Source organism: Lucilia cuprina, chromosome 2 (assembly GCF_022045245.1).
Source record: "Lucilia cuprina isolate Lc7/37 chromosome 2, ASM2204524v1, whole genome shotgun sequence".
Classification (NCBI taxonomy): domain Eukaryota; kingdom Metazoa; phylum Arthropoda; class Insecta; order Diptera; family Calliphoridae; genus Lucilia; species Lucilia cuprina.
Window position 1 is genome coordinate 27,115,019 of NC_060950.1, and position 7,786 is coordinate 27,122,804.

Sequence of the window (7,786 nt, forward strand, 5' to 3'; positions counted from 1 at the left end):
CTAACTAACTAACTAACTAACTAACTGACTAACTGAGCTTTTCTAAAGGAATCCTTATTTTAGGAAACTTTTCTTAGAAAACTTATGAATAGAAATACTTTTGAAGAAACTTTTTCATTGAAGATTTTCTAAATAAACTTCATTTGGATGAGCTCTTCAATGAAAGCATGATTTTAAAAAGAACTTTATTTGGGAAGCTTTTCTTAGAAAACTTTATCAATAGAAATACATTTAAAGAAACTTTTTTATTGAAGCTTTTTTAAATAAACTTCATTTAGATGAGCTTTTCAATGAAATCATGATTTTGAAAATATTTCTTTTTAGAAAGTTTTTCTTAGAAAATTTTATGAATAGAAACTTCTTTTATTAGAGCTTTTTTTGAAAGCGTGATTTTAAAAGAACTTTATTTGGAATGCTTTTTTTTTGGGAAGCTTTTCTAAGAAAACTTTATCAATAGAAACAGTTTAAAAAAAACTTTTTTTTAATCATTTTTTAATTTGAATGAGCTTTCCAATGAAAGCTTGATTTTGAGAAGAACTTTATTTGGAGAAGCTTAATATAGATATTATTTTATGAAGAAAACTTTGGCAAGAACACTTTTTATTAGGAAAGCTTTTAATTAAAAAAAAAACTTTTTTATTAAAGTTCTTCTAAATAAACTTAATTTGAATGAGCTTTTCAATGAAAGCTTGATTTTGAAAAGAACGTTATTTGGAGAAGCTTAATATAAAGTTTTTATGAAGAAAGCTTTGGCGAGAACACCTTTTTAGGAAAGCTTTTACTAAAAAAAAAACGTTTTTACCGAAAGCTATATTTTAAGAAGCTTTTCTAAAAAAAAACTTTATTTAGTAAAAATTTTGCAAAATTAATTCTACATAAATTTTTAAAAATAAATTCTTGCAGGAAAACATTATTTACAGAAACTAAATTTAGAGGTCAAATTTTGAAAGCTTATGTAAAGCTTTCCATAGACTGTTTGAAAGCGTTTTTCTACAAAGAAACCCTTTTACAAAAGTATTTCTTTATAATGTTAATTAAAAAAAACCTATCTCAATGTATTGCCATGAATCCCATGGTTTAATATTCCGGCAACGCTCTATGTAGCTTCGTCAGAAACAATAACAAATCCATATACAACTCAATTCACTTGCTGTGTACTATATATATATATATATATATATATGCTGTTGTTCAGTTCTGTTTATTTAGCCCGCTACCAAAATAAGAGCAGAAAAAAAGAATAAACAGAGCACAATAAATGAACGAACGAATGAATGAACTGACAAATGAATAATTCACTCAGTATGAAAGTAAAATGAAAATGAATTTCAACTACAAACAGCAGACAGTAATCAGTTATTCAGAAACGCTTCATGTGCAAAGACGTGTAGTTTTCAGAAAACGTGCGAATGTAAATTAATACAAGAAAAAAAAAACAAATTTAACAACGAACGAATGAATGTATGAAAATATTAATTAATAATAAGAAAATTAGAGCAAAAATAAAGAGTTTTCAAAATATGTTTTGAAAATATAAAGAAAATTTTATTCGAATACCTTATATAAAGTAAAACCTAGAACGGGCTTAAGTGATAATAAATATTAAAAAAAATAAAATATAATTAAAGTGATAATAGTGCTGATGTTGATGAAATAACTGCAATATGTAAATTAAATTGATAAGATTGAGAAATAATACAAGCAGAACGAACAGACGACAACAAAAGAAAATACAAATGTTTAGTTTAAATTTAATTTAATTATATATTGCAAATTGTTAAATACAATTTAAAAAAATATAAAAAATAATACAATTTGCACAAAACAAAATCAATTGCGTGGTTTGCTTAAAAGTCTATTTGCATTTAAATGCAAATCCAATTTGTTTAAAACCGAAAGTAATATTTAAAACAAAAATTAAGTTTTTAAAAGAAAAACAAATATAATTGAATAGAAAGTTATTTGAAAAGAATTTTAATTATTGTAATTCAAACCGTTTAAATGTAACGGTAATTTAATCTTTAATACTCTTACGCCCGCATTTTTTATTCGAGCTTTAAACATTATTTTTTATGTTTATACTTCACAGTTTGTTTTTTTTTTTATTTTTTATTATTAAATAAAAATATTAAATCTGATGCCCAAGTGTTGTGTGCTTTAGTCAACTACCGCGCTGTCAATTTGACAGTTGTGTATAAAATTAAAGTAGTGTTAATATAGAAATTGAATTGAATTAAAAAACAAATTCATAACTAAGAATTTCAAATTTGAAATAAAATTTTAAGACAAATTACGATTTCCTGCGGATTGCTGTTAGAAGCTGTAAATTTTTAAATATTTATTTGTAAGTTGAATGATAGTTTTATACATATTTAAATTTTTTTTTTTGGTAATGTCACTAAAGATAAGTACTTACCACATTCGCTTATAAGTAATAAGAAAAATCAGTCAATATATATCTTGTGAATAAAACGTATACAGCTTCTATAACTTCAAGTAGAAGTGATCTAATGAATTATAACTTATCTAACACATTACCAATAAGACGTTATTAAAGTGCTTCTTTGTATTCAGAATGATATGTAGTAGTAAATGAAAATTTAAAGTTACTTAATAGATAAGTGGTTACAAATGGGTTTGCTGGGAAGTATTTTGGCATTTTTTTAATTAAGGAAAAACCTATAAAAAGTCTAAAGGTGTAATTTTCTTAAAGCTTGAGTTCATTTTTGTTCAATTAATTGTTGTTGTTACACACTACACCACTTTTGTGGAGAGGGTATATTGGGTTTGTGCTGATGTTTGTAACGCATAATAATATTATTCCTATATAGTATACCAATCGGCTCAGAATCATTTGGCAATGACCGTCCGTTCGTCTGTCTGTCTGTCTGTCTGTCCGTCCATGTGAACTTTGTAATCAAACTACATGTCGCAATTTTGAAGAAAATTCAATGAAATTTGGTACATGATCTTCTCTTATCCCAGGGACGAAGTCTATTGAAAATTGATAGGATCGGTTTATTAGTTCACCTAGCCCCTAATCAAACTACAAGTCGCAATTTTGGAGATAATCCAATGAAATTTGGCACATGACCTTTTATGATACCGTAGATGAAGCCTATTGAAAATGGTTAACATCGGTCCATTATTTCACCTAGTCCTCATACAACTGAACCCCCGAATAGAGCTTGAAAACCTTGCAATCAAACTACAGGTCCCAATTTTGGAGATAATTTAATGAAATTTGGCAGATGATATTTTATAGTACTGTAGACGAAGCCTATTAAAAATAGTTAACATCGTTCATTATTTCACCTAGGCCCCATAAAACTGAACCCGCCAAATAGGGCTTTTAAGTTCATAATTATGATTAATATACTCGTATCTCAACAAAAAGCTGCAAAACTAAGTTATATACTAGCCTTGATGACCCTGATTATTTTTATAATTTTAGGGCTTGATTTGACCCTAGCCCCTATAAAAAACCTCCATCAAAATTTTACTTAAATATCTACAGTTTTATTAAACAATATATGCCTTAAGTGCATCTGAGGCAAGATACAATTCAACTCAAATGCTTTATTATGAAAACTAAATGACATTTTATTCGTATACAGGTGTAGGGTAGCTTTAAGTGAGGATATCTCGTATCATCCCTACAATACTCACTACATATTCAACTGCTCAGCTAACTCTTTGTCAAATGAATTTATGAACACATTCCGTTATAATAGCATTTTTAGGCTTGATAATTGATAACTATCGATAGTTTAAGCTGTTACAACAAAATGAGCATACTTATATATAGAATGTGCAGCCCAATGCCTGGATCTCAAATCAATTTCTGTATGACCCACGGAATGATAAAAACAAACATATAGGGAATAAAATTTATTAATACCTATCTACACCACTATTGTCGCGAGGGTATAGGGTTTGTACTAATGCTTGTAACACTCAAAAGTATTGGTCCTTTGTGTGTTGTCCTTCCGTTAGTTTGTTCATGTTAACCTGCTACACTATTGTGGAGGGTATTATGCGTTTGTAGTGATGTTTATAACATCCAAAAATATTGGTTCTACATCCATCTTAAAGTATACCAATGACTTTGTTAGACGTCCACCCGTTTGTTCAAGATAAGTCTATTAAATAATTTCGTTGACACTGAATATTCACATGACCCTATCACCATACAAACTTATATAAGCTAATATTACGATGGAATTCTGTATAAATAACTTTAATGTAGACATAAATACCACCATCAAAATTTATAGGAATAAGCCCCTATTAACCCCCAACCCCAAATACAGCCCCTCTTTTAGAAAGTTTTTTTTTTGTAAAAAATATTTTGAATTAGGATAAAAATGGAAGTTAATGCATTATTAAAATAATAAAAAAATATTCATTGGTTTAGGGTATCATATGGTCAAACGATTAATCGTCATTCGGTTAATCGATTAATTTTTGAATGAAATGAAAATTGTCAAATTTCAAATAACGAATAAACCGAATAATTTCTATCAATTAAACGATTAAGAAAAACTTACTATTTAGCAGTAAAATTACTATGTATTTTCTACAAAATTTAATATTTTTATAATAAATTTTCTTCTTTTCTTAATTTCTCAATCAATTTCCTATAATAAAGAAAATTTATTTGATGATTTTTGAAAAGAAATCATGGAAATAATTATATCGCTTTTATTTATACAACCAATTTTTTGGAAACATTGTTGTGTTCTTAAGTATTTCTAAGAAGTTTTCAGCAACAGTTATAGTTGAACTAATGTTCAATGGAACGTATGAATTCTAGAACTCGTTGAAAATCTTAAAAACAATTCTATAAGTGGAATTTATTTTCACATGCTTATCAACTTTTCCAGGTATGAATGCTTTTTTTTGAAAACTGTTACAGGAAGAAAATTATTGATAAAAGCAATAATAACATCTAGTTTCCTTTTATTCGAATAACCGAATAATTTTTAATTATCCGATTATTAACCGGTTAACGTAAAACCTCAAATAATTATTTGTCGAATAAACCGAATAAGACAAAGACCCGATTAATTGAATACTCTAGTAAATACTAAGACGATCGAGCCATGTCTGTCCGTCTGTATGTCTGTCTGCCTGTTGAGAGCACGATAGAGTCCGAGGTTTGAAATTTTACACAAATAATTCCTATTGTTTGATATCGAAATTGAGCAATATCGGTCCACGTTTTCATAAAGCCCCCATACAAGTGGCCTTAAAATGCGAGTATAACGATGAAGTTCGACATAAATATGTTTAATATGACCCAAGGTCCATTGGTCCATTAAATATTCCTGAAGTTTTGTACTATTATGACATCCGTTAAACTAGATATGCTGCAGATTAGAACGTAATGAAACGCTATGAGAAAAGTAAAATCTTAAGAAGTATTCTGAAGAAGATTTCTGCTCTTTTTCTTCTCACAACTGTATGCAATTTACAAGAATTGTGGTCATTTTTATATATGTTTATGTTTTATTTTTGTTTTCTTTGTTATGAACCCTACTGTATGCGAGTACTTTAATTTTTGTGGTAAAATAAATAAATAAATAGATCGTGATTCTGTTACTATGTGATGACGACAATGAAGATGACAATGACTGACGGTGACGATGTTGAATCGATGTCGATGTCGATGATGATGATGATGCTGCTTAATTTTAATGACATGTTTGTTGTAGTGGGTTCAAATGAACTTAAACACAACAAAGAGTACTTAAAAAAGATTTAAAATACACATACATATACTTATTCATATATTCGTATGTATGTATATCACATACATATTGAATGTACATATGTATGTATATTTGCAGCTGTGTGTGTATGTTTGTTTATGTATTTAAGTATGTATGACCATTAATTTCAATTATTTGTCACATTCGCATAACTGTCACTCTTGTATTAAGTATCTGTGAGATACTTAAAAAAAAATATTTAATAAAAATTAACAACAAAAACAATGAAACCAGCACCAAAACCAAAATAAAAACAAAAACACCGCACAATCACAATATAAAAAGTGTAATGATTTAAACAAAAGAAGCAATAAAATTTAAAAGAAAAAAAATTAATTCAAATAAAAGCAACAACAGCAAACAGTTGAATTGTGTGAAATAAATTGTAAACAATTAATTTGTTTATTTGTCGAGAGCAAGAAAAAAGAAACAACAATAACAAAATATCATAAAAAAAGCACCAAAGCAGCAAAATACAAATTAAATAAAAACAATAACAAATAGTAACAAAATAAAAATAAATTATTTTACTATTTATAACACACGAAGAGGAATACATGGTAACAAACTGTGTGTCATACATATGTATATATGTATGTATGTGCCCGAGTTGTAAAGGGTTTTACGATATTTTATTGATTTATATTAAGAGCTACAAATGTCAAAAAAACAGATATATTACAGTCCATATTGTATGCCTTGGGGACATTGCTATATAAATATTGTTGTCAAACACAACAAGATATGGCAAAATCATATGGTAAGGACCATGAAGTACTATGTAAATGGATGTGAAAAAATCTTGAAAATCGAACTGTGGCAATATACATGCAAAGATACTTGACTGTTGCTGACCTGTTGCTAAGCTTTTGAGATGGAAAAACATCACTTTCGTTTACAGTCACACAGATTAGTCCTCTGTTAAGTCGTCAACAGCATCTATAAACCTAAACACGAATCCATCTTATAAGCTGAGGACTTTTTCTTAGTCACAGAGAACACACTTTGTTCAAACTGTTATAAAAACTGTTAACCCTAAACATAACCGGTCAAGGGTCTTACATCCATCACTATTCAACCCAGCACACTTCTCATTCTTTCGATATACTCATAGAGAATAACACTCACGCTAGTTATAGGAGTGGGTAAGGTACTTAACATCGACTACTACAGTCAAATGTCTTCCCAATAGCTCCGAACTAATTCAAAAATTTAGAGTTTACCGTTCATTAGAAAATTTGCCGAAATTATCTTTGGGTTTAAACCCTGTGTACCTAAATAAAGTCTAATCAATAACAGAGTAAACTAAGTCCGAAGCTCAGCTCTTTTTGGGTTATCGGTTCCCATGGTACCATAATATGTAGTTCTCTATTTCCATACCATGTCCAATTATTCCAAGAAAAGGCCGAGGATAAACTAAATCATAACTAGTTTATAGTCCTGTCAGCCTAGAGGTACTGATAGCACCTCTTTTTTCTGGGAATGCAATAAGACCAAGATGAGAGTCTTCCTATATAGAATGTAACTAAATCATGTAACTAACATGCAGAACACTTTTTCTTTGATGTGCTTAATTTTAGAATAATGTGTCCAAACTAATTTGAATAGATCTGTTGTAGTTGGCTAGTAAGTTGTTTAGTTAGTTATTTAGTCAAGTGGTTGGTAAGTTAGTTAATTAGTTTGTTAGTATTTAAGTTAGTTAGTTATTAAGTTATTTACGTAGGTAGTAAGTTGATTAGTTAGTTATTTTGTTAGTTGGTTACTAAGTTAATTAGTTAGTTATTCAGTTAGTTTGTTAGTTAGTAAGTTACGTAGATAGTTAGTTAGTTAGTTAGTTTGTTAGTTAGTTAGTAACGCAGATAGTTAGTAAGTTAGTTAGGTAGGTAGGTAGGTAGGTAGGTAGGTAGTTAGTTAGTTAGTTAGTTTGTTAGTTTGTTAGTTTGTTAGTTTGTTAGTTTGTTAGTTTGTTAGTTTGTTAGTTTGTTAGTTTGTTAGTTTGTTAGTTTGTTAGT

At 28.5% G+C, this 7,786-nt stretch overlaps 1 long non-coding RNA gene across 1 annotated transcript in view; it reads left to right on the forward strand.

Annotated features, from left to right (window-relative positions):
* The first annotated feature begins 1,370 nt into the window (after positions 1-1,370).
* The window catches only part of LOC124420746, an 83,595-nt gene continuing 77,179 nt past the window's right edge, over positions 1,371-7,786 (forward strand). The window contains exon 1 of the long non-coding RNA XR_006941354.1: positions 1,371-2,344. This is a non-coding gene — a long non-coding RNA (uncharacterized LOC124420746). The remainder of the gene's footprint in view (positions 2,345-7,786) is intronic.